The sequence below is a fragment of the Triticum aestivum genome, chromosome 1A, assembly GCF_018294505.1.
Source record: "Triticum aestivum cultivar Chinese Spring chromosome 1A, IWGSC CS RefSeq v2.1, whole genome shotgun sequence".
Classification (NCBI taxonomy): Eukaryota; Viridiplantae; Streptophyta; class Magnoliopsida; order Poales; family Poaceae; genus Triticum; species Triticum aestivum.
The window spans coordinates 122,770,899-122,786,193 of NC_057794.1; positions in this window are offsets into that span (position 1 = coordinate 122,770,899).

Consider the following 15,295-nt stretch of genomic DNA (forward strand, 5'->3'; position numbering starts at 1 on the left):
GCTTCAAGAGCTCTGGTGGCCAAAGCCTTCCGCCATGGTTTTTTCTGGCCGACTCCTCTAGAAGACGCCAAGGACTTGGTCCAGAAATGCAAAGGGTGCCAGAAGTTTCGTTCAAAGCCACACCAGCCGGCTTCTCCACTCAAGACTATTCCCATTGCCCGGGCCTTTGCCGTCTGGGGCCTTGACATGGTTGGACCATTCAAGACGGCACGCGGTGGCATGACTCATCTGCTTGTCGTAGTGGACAAGTTCACCAAGTGGATAGAAGCAAAGCCAATTAAGAAGTTGAATGGTCCGACTGCAGTGACTTTCATCTCCGACATCGCCATCCGGTATGGCATACCGCACAGCATCATCACCGACAATGGCACAAACTTTGCCAAAGGCGCCTTGGCCTGTTTCTGCGCGACGTAGGGTATCCGACTGGACCTAGCGTCCGTTGCTCATCCGCAGTCAAACGGACAGGTGGAGCGGGCAAACGGCCTCATTTTATCCGGCATCAAGCCCCGATTGGTCCAACCTCTGGAACAGTCGGCCGGCTATGGGCTCAACGAGCTGCCGGCCATCCTTTGGAGCCTGCATACAACTCCGAACAAGTCAACCGACTTCAGGCCTTTCTTCCTCATCTACGGTGCCAAAGCCGTCATCCCGAAGGACATAGAATTTGACTCCCCTCGAGTAACCATGTACACCGAAGAGGAGGCAGAAGAAGCACGACAAGACGGCGTCGATCTGCTGGAAGAGGGCCGGCTGTTGGCACTCAGCCGGTCCACCATCTACCAGCAGAATCTGCACCGATACTACAACCGAAAGGTCAAGCCAAGATCCTTCCAAGAAGGAGACCTTGTGCTCCGGTTGATCCAGCGAACTGCCGGCCAGCACAAGCTCTCGGCATCTTGGGAAGGCCCCTTCATCATCATCAAGGTGTTGGGCAACGACTCCTACTACCTCATTGACGCTCAGAAGCCTCGAGCACGCAAAAGAGATGACTCTGGCAAGGAGACGAAACGACCATCGAATGCAAACCTCCTTCGAAGGTTTTACAGTTGATGCAGTATGTACCATGCCAACTTTTGTATTAAGTATGAAGACTCTGGGTCCCCCGAGGAGAGCTCGGGGACGGCCCTCCTTTATCTATATGATAAGTACTATGCCCGTCATTTGTGCTATTTCATTAATCCGTCTGGCACCGGGTTCGACCAGTCGACCCGGGGACTTGCCGCCTTGTACTATGAAATGTTTCCTGCAGCTGGACAAGTAATTTGTTGGCACCTAAGCTTTCTCCTGCCAGAAACCGCAGCTCATAGAGCGACTATTTGGTCGGCAGGAGTTAAGGCAGAAAGGGTGACTGCATGAAAAATGGCTAGGGACCCAAAGCATACACATAGTCCAAGCCGGCTTCCCGCCTCGCCAACCGACTGTCAAAGCAGCCGGCCGGCCGGTTCCTACTTAACTTGCTAGAAAACTCTAATTGGCTAAGTACTTGCCTTCCCGAAAGTGGCTAAGTACTTGACCCAGCCACAGTCTGCAGAGCGGCTGTTTGGCTGGCAAGACGGCAACCGAGGGAAGGCGACAAAGGAAAAAAGCCAGAGAGCAGAAAGCAGGGAAAGATAGAACTTGGTAAAATTATTTACACATCAAAAGGCCCTTGGCCGACATCCAACATGAGTTTGAAGTACACCCCGCAGGTGGAATTGTGCAAAGTTAACAAAGTTTGTTGTGACTAATAAGGAGGAAGAAATAAAGGTAAAAAGGCAGCCTAGGAAGCAGCAGGCGGGTTCGACGGAGTGATGGAGTCGGTGGCGCTGGCTGGTTGAGCGGCCGGCTGGTTGATCTCCGCTCGGTCACCTTCAGCAGCAGCCGACTCGCTTGGGTGTGGCTCGTAGTTGGAGGCGTGGTCGAGTTGAGGCTGGCTGTCCGCTCCGACCTTTGGCACCTCCTCTTCGCCTTCCTCCTCCTTGTCGTCTTCTCCCTCATCGTTGGAGTTGATCACCTTGGCCGAGTCCTCGCCATCCTATTGGTTCAGCCCGAAACACTCTGGTGGCGCCTTGACACCGTTCTCGGCCAACTCCAAGATGAAGACGCCGGTGTCGGTGTACTGGACGATTGCTGCCGCCCGCTTGACAAGATCACCCTCCACTGCCACCAGCTCCTCCATGATTTCCTAGCGAAACGTGGTCAACTAGGCTAGATTTAGCACAGGGTACCACGCCTTGACGAACTCCAGGGCCCGGCGTGCTCTGGCCTGGGCCGAGGAGCCCTTGCATGCCTCAAGGCGGCGGGCTGCCACCTCCAGCCAGTCGGCAGTCCGGTTGGGGGTGCGCGGAGCCGTCATGTCGGGCCACAGGGCGGCGATCACCTGGGCGCCGACACGCTCAAGGCAGTGCAGCTTCCGATGAGTCGGCCGAAGATGAGCCTGGATGCTGAGAAGCTGCTCGCAGAGAGTGCGGGCGGCGTTGGCGGCGATCTCCTCACCTTCTGCCCTTCGTCCTTCACGGTCGGCCTCAATAGCCTGGTTGGCAGCACCAGAGTGACCTGGGAAGAAGTCTGCCCGAGCAAAAAGCAAGTAGTCAGATCAGAAACAAGAAGTCGGCTTGATCAGAAGCCGGCGACTTGAAGGAAGAGTAAAGAAGGTAGCTTACCGTTGACCATGTCCTCAATCTCGCCAAAGCCGGCTGTTAGCATCGCCTCCTTGTCGGTCCAGGTGGAGCACTCGATCTCGAACTCAGCAAGGAGGCCCGCCTCCTTGTCCTTCGGCTCCTTCTGGGCCTTCTTGAGAAGCTCCACCTGCTCCGCCAGTTGCACGGCCAACCGGTCATGCTCTTCTACCAACTTGCTGCAGTCCATGTCCTTGGCACGCAGCGCGGTGTTGGCCTCGCCCAGCTGCCACTGCAGGGCAACATTGGCCTCTACAAAGTAGAAAAAGAAAGAGATATCAACAATTGACAGAGAAAAAGAGCAGTTGCCAGTAAGATCCGGCCCGAGTGCTCAGCAGTCGGCCCGATCTCAGGAACTACAGCCCGCGGGTGCGCCAGCGCGCCCCCGTAGAGAAAGAAGAAGACTTACTCCGGCTCTCCGACAGGTCGGCGACCCGTTGATCCAACTCCTAGACTTCGGAGTTGAAGGCGGCTGCACGGAGGTTATGGTAATCCTGCAGCAAAGATAATAGACAAGCGTTAGTACTCGGAGCTTGCGAATTAAAGTTCCGAGTCGCCTGCTCAGCAGCCGGCCCGAAACTCGGGGACTACACCCAGTGGGTGCGCCAGTGCGCCCGCACGAAGTAGTATAAGAATTAAAAATAAAAAAGGAAGAAGCTTACCTGGATGGCTGCTCGCGACTCCAGGAACGCGTTGTTGCAGTGCTTGAGTGCGTCGGCCTCTACGCGGAGCTTGGCCTGGACGTCCAGGATTGCCTTGTTCAAGGGGCCCGTCCCGCCTCCCCGCACCCAGTGAACGGGCGTGGCGCTGGTTTCCATGGCATCTGGGATCGACGAGCTCGCGGTGCCGAGACCGTCTTCGCAAATCGGCAGCGCGAGGGTGTGCGGACCTCAGGAGTTGGACCTGTTGTCGTCCCACCTCCGGCTGGTGGCGCCGGTGGGTCGGTCGGCTATTTGTCTCGCGTCTCCTTAGAAGGAGGTGGCGGAGGCACGTTTACGTCCGGCATGACGATGTCGCCACCTTCCCTATCCATGATCGGGTGCTCATTGCCAGCTCCCTCAGTCGGCACCACGAACTCTGGTGGTGGCGGTGCAGAGTTCAGAGGGGGTGACAAATATCGCCGACTGATGGCACGCGGCTTCCTCAGCGTGCTTCTTCAATGCAGCGGAGGCCTCGACCTCCACCAGCCTCTTCAAAGCGGCGGCCTCCGCCTTCTCCAAGCGGGCGTCTTCTCGCTCCTCCCACGCCTCTCGCGCGTTTCGCTCCGTCGCCTACCGGAGGTCGGCGGCCGGATCGATTCGCCGGGTGGTAGTGGAGGTCTCTGCCGACCCCACGATGGGGGCGGCGGCCGACTTCTCGAGAGAGAGAGCAGAGCCCTAAAATCAAGGAAATAAAACAAAGGAATTTCATAAAGAGCCAACGAGAAAGAAAGCATAAAGGAAAGAAACTTACGCCGCCACCATATGGGGCACCTTTGGGAGCTTCTGGTACTTGGCCGCCTTTGTGGCGTCCTCCTTCCGTCTGGTCGCGGCGGTGGGATTCTTCGGCGTGCTGCCGAACAAGGCGGCGCCTTGCTTATGCTTATGCGTGACACCTCCATAGTCGGCTCGCGGGAGGGGCCCGCGTCCACCTTGCCGGCACCCCGCTCGGGGCGTGGCTCTTCTTCGTCCTCATCATCATTGGGCCAGGTCTCGATGCCAGCTTCTTCGGAGCTGCCTGCTTCGTAGACGCCGCCTGTCGCGGTGTCCCCAAGGCGGCCGCCCCCAAGTCGGGGTCATCCACATCGCTCACCGCCCGGTCCGGCTGGTAGTCACCACCAGCCCTACGATGGCGGCCGTCGCGTCCGACATATACATCTGTTTCAGATGATGAGAGGCCGGCTGTTCAAGACCAAGATCAAGACTAGGACGAGTATCAAAGAGAAATAATTGGAAAACTTACAGCAAGCGGCAAGTCGGCGCGAGAGTATGACCGCTTCCCAAAGCTCCAAGATCCCTCCAGCTTGAGGTCGGAGATCTCATTCACCAAGTTCGTGACTTCGGCAGCCGACATCTCCTTGGTGCTCAGACGGCATGGGTCGCGGTGCCCGCTCATCCGGCTGATCAGGTGCAGCCGGCTTTCAAGTGGGAGAACACGGCGTTCGACGAAGGCGACCAGTAAGTCAGATGACCTGAGGCCTTCGGTGTTGATCAGCTCCCGAAGCCGTTGGATGGCGGCGGCGCCGTCTGCGGAGACCGGCTTCGGCTTGTAGCCCCAGCTGGCCCGGGGTTCGGCATGCGGGCCGTCTTCATAAGCTGGCAGGTTGAGGAAATTGGCAGTCGGGTCCGTGTTCTCCACGTACAAGTAGGACTGCTGCCACATCTTGATCGATTGTGGCAGCTTGATGATGGGGAAGGCGTTCTGCAGCGATGGTCGGCGCACCGCGACGAAGGCATCACACTGGGCAGCCACCTCCCGGACGGAGGTGCCTAGCTTGGTGTAGAAGAAGGCTCCCCACAGCTTGATGGTGGGGAGGATGTCGAGGTATCCTTCACACATCGTGACAAAGGCGGCCAGGAGCATCACAGTATTGGCCGTGATGTGATGAGGCTGGAGGTGGTAGAATTCCAGGAACGAACGAAGGAAGTCGCTCGCTGACAGGCCGAAGCTGCCGAGGAAGTGTGAGCGGAAGACGACCGCTCGCCCTCACCCGGCGCCGGCGAGGTCTCTCCCTCCGGCGCGCCTTCACGTGGCCTGCGCCGGGAAGATGTCGTGTCTCGCAGAGGAAGGTGATGTGATCCTCATTGACGTTGGATCCGTCCCAGTCACCTCCTCGCTCACACGCCATGAGGAGCTTGACGAAAAAAGGGCATGGCGAGGGAGCAGAGAATTGGGCGGAGCAAAGAAAACTCAGGCTCGACGAAGGCAAACAGCAGCAACGCTTCGGCGTGGCTTGGGGGCACTGCGGCAAGAGGAAGGAGAAGAGGGCAAGAACGGGGTGGAGGGGAGCGTGTACTCCGCCGCTCTCACTTCCCCCCTACTTAAAGCCTGCGGGCTGTGAAGCCGAGGGGGCGGGCAGGGGATCGTGGGATTAACTATGCCCACGACCCCACGTGCCCACCTTTATCGCGCAAATTACTGTGCACAGTAACTCTGCGGGGGAACACAACCGCCCGCTTCGGCCGCAGCGGATCCGCTCGCGTGCCGAGGCTCAGTGGTGGCGGGCCCAGCCTGCTGACGCGTCACATCACGCGCGTGGGCTTGCAGGCTAGCCCGGCCGGCTGGCGCCACATGGCACGCCCACGACGGGTGGGTGGCCGAGAAGCTTAGCTAGCACGCCACCTGGTTCCCGCCGTCGCATTCGAAATTCCGGAGAAGTCCGACTGGACGCATCCGGCTCCTGCCAACCGGCTTCCCAGGAGTCGAATGAAGCTTCCTTCAGGGCACCCGGAGGAGGAAACTGTTGAGACTGCCCGGCTCCTCAGCTGCGGCGTCTCACCAGCATCGGGGACTACTGACAGAGTAATGGGCCACAGGTATCCTAACTCGAGGCCCATAACCTTTCAAGACATCAGGGCCGGCTGCGCCCCTCGGATCGTCAAAATTGAGATCCGCCTTCTAGCAGCCGGCTGGCCGAACGGCCAACTCCTGGCAAGCGGCCTCCAGAGAGGCCAGCTCCTGGCAGTCGGCCCGTGGTGCCCTCCAAGTCTGCACCTCCATTAAGAAGACAAGACAGGGTGTGGCTGCAGTGTAGCCCACCCCCCCCCCAAATCCAGGGCCGGGCATGGCCACAGTGCCTCGTACAGGTGGAGATCTCCACCCGGCGCAGCACTGTTGCCGCTCCGCCCTTGACGTCACTCCTGGCCGGTGAAGCCCTGTTCCCACGACCGCCTGTCGGTATGGCCCGAAGTCAGTGGGCCTTGCCTGTCAGCAAGAGCCCGGAAGACAACGGGGGCCTCACCAGTCGGACCTGAGGGAGGCTATCTCCCAGCAGCTAGCCCGTTCCTTCCTAGGGGTCCCACGCCCCATTATCCAGATAAGACACAGAGTGGCTACAGTGATCTCCCACCAGGCGGCAGGACTGTTGCCACGCTCCCCTGACCAAGCACGCGTCATTAATCAACACGGCTACAGTAATCTGTAGCCGTCAAGACCCGCTAGCGGCGGAGGCGGCCTGTCGGCTCCATACCAGACCAGCCAGCAGGGCCCACTAGGCGGCGGGCCCCAGCAGTCGGCGGAGTAGCCGACGACTAGAGAGACTGATAGTCGGGCCCTACGCCCGGCCAGATTACCATTGTACCTTTGGGGGGTGGGCCTATATAAACCCCCCAGGGCACCCATGCAAAGGGTTTAGACCTGTTAGGACTAGACCAACACCTAGAGGGAGAGGAGAGCAAGCCCTGCCTCCTTCTACCTCTGGCATACAGCTCGAGGAGCACCATTGTACACCCTGGTGCCTTAGTGATCATGCGGAGACCCCGCAGAGCAGGACTAGGGGTGTTATCTCCTAGGAGAGCCCCGAACCTGGGTAAAGTACACCGGCGTTTGTGTCTACGCCTCATCCCGCTTCTAGGCACCGACGACGTTCTACTCGCTCCCACCATGATAAGCCATCCATTGGCATATGTCGCACCCAACCCCCGACAATAACATTGACTTAAGCCTCCCCCAAGCTTGAGCGATGCTTTCTCCTTCACGAGGCCAAAAATTATATATATAATTACGATCACGATGAACAAGATGCATAGGATAAAACTTCTGATGAAATTCCAATTTCAATCATTGGTAGTTCCATGATCCAATATCATCACATAGCCTAAACCATGTCAATGCATCTCCCTTAAAATATAAAGGGAAGACCATCTTCTTGATAACATCCTTGGGCATACCTGCAAGCTTAAATAATCCACAAACTTCATCCAGATAGATTTGGTGCAAATCGGGATGTAATGTTCCATCTCCTGTAAAAGGATTAGCTTGCAGTTTCTCTATCATACCCGAAGGGATTTCAAAGTAAACATTTTCAGTAGGTTCAGTAGGTTGAGGAGAAACGCTTTGCTCTACTGGTCGGGGTGAAGATACCACGAACAAGCCCCTCAAAGGATTATGTTCCATAGTAACAAGTGACAGTAAATTTCAGCACACTATATAAATTTTTCCTTACCAAATTCCACCTACCAAAGGCGCTTCACTCCCCGGCAATGGTGCCAGAAAAGAATCTTGATGACCCACAAGTGTAAGGTATCTATCGTAGCCTTTTCGATAAGTAAGAGTGTCGAACCCAACAAGGAGCAGAAGGAAATGATAAGCGGTTTTCAGCAAGGTATTTTCTGCAAGCACTGAAATTATCAGTAACATATAGTTTTGTGATCAGGTAATTGGTAACGGGTAACAAATAGTAAAAGTAAATAAGGTGCAGCAATATGGCACAATCCTTTTTGTAGCAAAGGACAAGCCTGGACAAACTCTTATATAAAGTAAAGCGCTCCCGAGGACACATGGGAATTATCGTCAAGCTAGTTTTCATCACGTTCATATGATTCGCGTTCGGTACTTTGATAATTTGATATGTGGGTGGACCGGTGCTTGCTTACTACCCTTACTTGGACAAGCATCCCACTTATGATTAACCCCTATTGCAAGCATACGCAACTACAACAGAAGTATTAAGGTAAACCTAACCATAGCATGAAACATATGGATCCAAATTAGCCCCTTACGAAGCAACGCATAAACTAGGGTTTAAGCTTATGTCACTCTAGCAACCCATAATATACTTATTACTTACCAATGCCTCCCTCTAGGCCCAAACAATGGTAAAGTGTCATGTAGTCGATGTTCACATGACACCACTAGAGGGATGACAACATACATCTCATCAAAATATCGAACGAATACCAAATTCACATGACTACTTATAGCAAGACTTCTCCCATGTCCTCAGGAACAAACGTAACTACTCACCAAGCATATTCATGTTCATAATCAGAGGAGTATTAATATGCATAATGGATCTGCACATATGATCTTCCACCAAGTAAACCAACTAGCATCAACTACAAGGAGTAATCAACCCTACTAGCAACCCACAGGTACCAATCTGAGGATTGGATACAAAGATTGGATACAAGAGATGAACTAGGCTTTGAGATGAGATGGTGCTGGTGAAGATGTTGATGGAGATTAACCCCCTCCCGATGACAGGATCGTTGGTGATGACGATGATGATGATTTCCCCCTCCCGGAGGTAAGTTTCCCCGGCAGAATAGCTCCGCTGGAGCCCTAGATTGGTTCCGCCTCGTGGCAATGGAGTTTCGTCCCATGAGCTTGCTTGTGATTTTTTCCTGGAAGAAGGACTCCATGTAGCAAAAGATGGGCATCAGAGGGCCACCAGGGGGCCCACGAGGCAGGGGGCGCGCCCAGGGGGGTAGGGCGCGCTCCCACCCTCGTGGATGGTGAGTAGCCCCCTCTGGTACTTTCTTCGCCCAATATTTTTATATATTCTGAAAATAATTCTCATGGAGTTTCAGGACTTTTAGAGATGTGCAGGGTAGGTCTCTAATATTTGCTCCTTTTCCAGCCCTGAATTCCAGCTACCCGCGTTCCCCCTCTTCATGTAAAGCTTGCAAAATAAGTGAGAATAGGCATAATTATTGTGACATAATGTGTAATAACAGCCCATAATGCAATAAATATTGATATAAAAGCATGATGTGGAATGGACATATCAGCATCCAAGAGGGATATAATAAAAACTTTCATATAAAGTGCATTAGATACTATGAGAAGTTTGATACTTTATGATTGTTTTGAGATATGAAGATGGTGATATTAGAGTCGTGCTAGTTGAGTAGTTGTGAATTTGAGAAATACTTGTGTTGAAGTTTGCAAGTCCCATGGCATGCACATATGGTAACCGTTGTGTAACAAATTTGAAACATGAGGTGTTCTTTGATTGTCATCCTTATGAGTGGTGGTCGGGGACGAGCGATGGTCCTTTCCTACCACTTTATCCCCAAAGGAGCATGCATGTAATTCTTGGTTTTTGATGACTTGTAGATTTTTGCAATAAGTATGTGAGTTCTTTATGACTAATGTTGAGTCCATAGATTATATGCACTGTCACCTTTCCATCATTGCTAGCCTCTTTGGTACCGTGCATCGCCCTTTCTCACCTTGAGAGTTGGTGCAAACTTTGCCGGTGCATCCAAACCCTGTGATATGATACGCTCTATCACACATAAACGTCCTTATATCTTCCTAAAAACAGCCACCATACCTACCTATTATGGCATTTCCATAGCCATTCCGAGATATATTGCCATGCAACTTTCCACCATTTCATTTATTATGACACGCTTCATCATTGTCATATTGCCTTGCATGATCACGTAGTTTACATCATATTTGAGGCAAAGTCACCATGCATAATTTATCATACATGTCACTCTTGATTCATTGCCCATCCCGGTACACCGCCGGAGGCATTCATATAGAGTCCTATTTTGTTCTAGTATCGAGTTGTAATCATTGAGTTGTAAATAAAAAGAAGTGTGATGATCATCATTAATAGAGTATTGTCCCAAACTAAAAAAAGAGAAAGGCCAAAAAAGAAAGGCCAAATAAAAAATAAAATGAAAGGGGTAATGCTACTATCCTTTTTCCACAGTTGTGCTTCAAAGTAGCACCATGATCTTCATGATAGAGAGTCCCTTATATTGTCACTTTCATATACTAGTGGGAATTTTTCATTATAGAACTTGGCTTGTATATTCCAACAATGGGCTTCCTCAAATGCCCTAGGTATTCATGAGAAAGCAAGTTGGATGCACACCCACTTAGTTTATTTTGTTGAGCTTTCATACATTTATAGCTTTAGTGCATCTGTTGCATGGCAATCCCTACTCCTTGCATTGACATTAATTGATGGGCATCTCCATAGCCCGTTTATTAGTCGCATCAATGTGAGACTTTCTCCTTTTTTGTCTTCTCCACATAAGCCCCATCATTATACTCTATTCCGCCCATAGTGCTATATCCATGGCTCACACTCATGTATGGCGTGAAAGTTGAAAAAGTTTGAGATTACTGAAGTATGAAACAATTGCTTGGCTTGTCATCGGGGTTGTGCATGATGAGAGCATTCTTGTGTGATGAAAATGGAGCGTGACCTAACTATACGATTTTGTAGGGATGAACTTTCTTTGGCCAGGTTATTTTGAGAAGACATAATTGCTTAGTTAGTATGCTTGAAGTATTATTATTTTTATGTCAATGCTAAACTTTTGTCTTGAATCTTTTGGATCTGACTATTCATGCCACAATAAAGAAAATTACATTGATAATTATGTTAGGTAGCATTCCACATCAAAAATTCTGTTTTTATCATTTACCTACTCGAGGACGAGCAGGAATTAAGCTTGGGGATGCTTGATACATCTCCAACGTATCTATAATTTTTGATTGTTCCATGCTATTATATTATCAACCTTGGATGTTTTATATGCATTTATATGCTATTTTATATGAATTTTGGGACTAACCTATTAACCTAGAGCCCAGTGCCAGTTTCTGTTTTTTTCCTTGTTTTAGAGTATCGCAGAAAAGGAAAACCAAACGGAGTCCAATTGACCTGAAATTTCACGGAGATCATTTTTGGACCAGAAGAAGCCCATAGAGTACCGGAGATGGGCTAGAAGAGTCCCAAGGCCACCACGAGGGTGGGGGCGCGACCTACCCCCCTGGGCGCGCCCCCTACCTCGTGGCCGCCTCGGGGACCCCCCCTGACTTGTTTTCGACTCCAACACCTCTTATATAATCCCAAACTTCTAGAAGAAACCTAGATCGGGAGTTCCGCCGCCGTAAGCCCCCGTAGCCACCGAAAACCAATCTAGACCCGTTCCGGCACCCTACCGGAGGGGGGAATCCCTCTCCGGTTGCCATCTTCATCATCTCGGCGCTCTCCATGACGAGGAGGGAGGAGTTCACCCTCGGGGCTAAGGGTATATACCAGTAGCTATGGGTTTGATCTCTCTCTCTCTCTCTATCTCTATCTCTATCTCTCTCGTGTTCTTGATTTGGCATGATCTTGATGTATCACGAGATTTGCTACTATAGTTGGATCTTATGATGTTTCTCCCCCTATACTCTCGTGTAATGGATTGAGTTTTCCCTTTGAAGTTATCTTATCGGATTGAGTCTTTAAGGATTTGAGAACACTTGATGTATGTCTTGCATGTGCTTATCTGTGGTGACAATGGGATATCACGTGATCCACTTGATGCATGTTTTGGTGATCAAGTGGCGAGTTTTGTGACCTCGTGAACTTATGCATAGTGGTTGGCACACGTTTTTGCCTTGACTCTCTGGTACAAACTTTGGGGCACTCTTTGAAGTTCTTTGTGTTGGTTGAACAGATGAATCTGAGATTGTGTGATGCATATCGTATAATCATACCCACGGATACTTGAGGTGACATTGGAGTATCTAGGTGACATTAGGGTTTGGTTGATTTGTGTCTTAAGGTGTTATTCTAGTACGAACTCTAGGATAGATCGAACGGAAAGAATAGCTTCGTGTTATTTTACTACGGACTCTTGAGTAGATCATTTAGAAAGAATAAATTTGAGGTGGTTTTGTACCCTACCATAATCTCTTCATTTGTTCTCCGCTATTAATGACTTTGGAGTGACTCTTTGTTGCATGTTTAGGGATAGTTATATGATCCAATTATGTTATTATTGTTGAGAGAACTTGCACTAGTGAAAGTATGAACCCTAGGCCTTGTTTCAATGCATTGCAATACTGTTTGTGCTCACTTCTATCATTATTTACCTTACTGTTTTTATTTTCATATTACAAGAACCTTTATCTACCATCCACCATCTCTTCGCCGAACTAGTGCACCTATACAATTTACCATTGTATTGGGTGTGTTGGGGACGCAAGAGACTCTTTGTTATTTGGTTGCAGGGTTGCTTGAGAGAGACCATCTTTATCCTACGCCTCCCACGGATTGATAAACCTTAGGTCATCCACTTGAGGGAAATTTGCTACTGTCCTACAAACCTCTGCACTTGGAGGCCCAACAACGTCTACAAGAAGAAGGTTGTGTAGTAGACATCACATCTCTATCCTTACGAGCAAGAATGTCTCTACTTGTCTCTTCATTCATAACATAGCCTTCCGGTACCTTAGGCAACTCATATCTAGGAGGGCTAGTTCTAGTAGGTGTTTCAAGATTTTCAGTTTCAAGCTCATCATCAGATTCAAGAACATCATGTTGAATTACTCTAGTAATTTGTTCATCAAGAAAATCACCAAGTGGTACATCATTATCATCAAGAAGGTACTTGCATCATCATAAGTATCATTCATAGCAGAAGTAGCATCATCAATAACTTGCGACATATCAGGATTAATAGCGTGTGGTGGTGTTGCAAGTTTACTTATAATAGAAGGTGAATCTAAAGCAGGTCTGGATGGCAGTTCCTTACCTCCCCTCGTCTTAGAGGGATAAAACTTAGTCTTAGCATCCTTCGGATTCTTCATAGTGATAAATTGATAATAATCCCAAGTGACTCGACAAATATAGCTATGCTCCCCGGCATTGGCGCCAGAAAAAGGTCTTGATAACCCACCCGTATAGGGGATCGCAACAGTTTTCGAGGGTAGAGTATTCAACCCAAATTTATAGATTCGGCACAAGGGGAGCCAAAGAATATTTGCAAGTATTAGGAGCTGAGTTGTCAATTCAACCACACATGGAGATTAATTATCTGTAGCAACATGATCAGTAGAGAAGTAATATGATAGTTTTGATAGTAGTGACAGTAGCAATGGTAACAGTAACAGTGATAGCAATAGTTTTGTAGCAAGTGCAACAGTAACGATAACAATAGTAACTTAGCAAGAACAATATAAGATAAATTCGTAGGCATTGGATCGGTAATTTGTTTGATGATATGCATCATGTGACAGTCATAACCTAGGACAATACGACACTAGCTCCATTTCATAAATATAATGTAGGCATGTATTTCGTAAATAGTCATACATGCTTATGGAAAGACCTTGCATGATATCTTTTGTCCTACCCTCCCATGGTAGCGGGGTCCAAATGGAAACTAAGGGATATTAAGGCCTCCCACTAGTACAGCGAGGTGCTATACAAACGGTTTTAACCCCTTTCCACGACGGCATTTGGAACCGTCGCCTAGTTAGTGATGACGATAGGGGGGTCTTTCCCACACGACCCAGAAACCGTCGGGGATATTCCCTCCTGGCACACACGCTTGGCAAAATGAGGTCGTGCGCGACCGACGAGCACTCAAATATGAAAATACGTATAGTAGAGCTAAAAAAATTATACAGGGGAAATTGTTTTTGGTCGCAAGTACATCCCACATAGTCAGTCCCCGCTAAATGTTTCTGTCCGTATGTACATCCCACACAATCGCTCCAAGGAAAACGTTTCCGTTCACAGGTATATCACACACAATTTTCCTCGTTAAATCATTTGTGATAGTGTTGCTATTGGACACGATATTAACAATTTTATCATTTGCGTTGTTGAATGCATCACAAACGGTGCGTAGAAGAAACTGTGTGACAAAGGCTGTCCATCACACACACTTTTTATGTGGTAAACATTTGCGCCAGGTAGCCTCACGCAAACAATTCTGAAGAGGATGTCGTGTGTGATTGTTCATTAATCTCACACGATTTATTCCTAGAAACAGTGTGCGTTATTGAATGCATCACACATGGTGTTTTCTCAATAATCATTTTGCAATAGAAAAACCCAACTAGCAGGCTAATTATTCAATTATTAATAATCCATTTATTAATCTAATTGACATTTCATATTAACACACAATATATTTCATTTTCATAATTGAAATACATCAGAGGACAATATCATATAGCTTCAGCAGTCAGCTACCCCATTACACAACTACACCAGCACCAAGTTTCACATGCAACATCTATAACCTTTAGAAATTAGCATCATAGACGGTACATAGATAGATGTATCTCATCTGGAAAACTGCTGAAGCAAAAGGCAAATATTGAGCCTTCATTGATGTTGAAGGTCTTTGTAACTTCATCCTCTTTAGGAACACTTTAATATTGAACCGTGGGTGTTGTACGAATACCTTCCTCGCCTCCTGACCATACAGGTGGTTTGAGAGGTAATCATCAATGAACTGCTTTGGAAAGGCCTAAAAACATGCATGTGCATAAATATCTTCTCTATATTGGAAATGGGGCAAAGGAATAAAAAAGGCAAGGTATAATAGTTAGTACCATCCTCTAGTGAACTGATGTCTTCTTCATTGTGCAGACAAAGATCTTGTTGTTTTTTGTCGCTAACTTCTTTATCCTAACAATCTTTCTGAGTTTCTTGACTTGACTGTATTCATGGACAAGTCATTTCCCCATATGCAAAAAGGGTCGAACAGTGGGTCAAAACCTCTTACAGCAGGACCTACATGTGCAAGACCAAATTGTTAAAAACCTGAATATTAGAAAAGTTCCTACAATTTCACAATAATGTGCTATTAGACAACGGACCATGCACGTGCTAACCTCGATTGTAAACCTTAGTGCTTCCCATTGTTTCCCTGCAACACATATAAGGTAGCCAGTCATCAGGT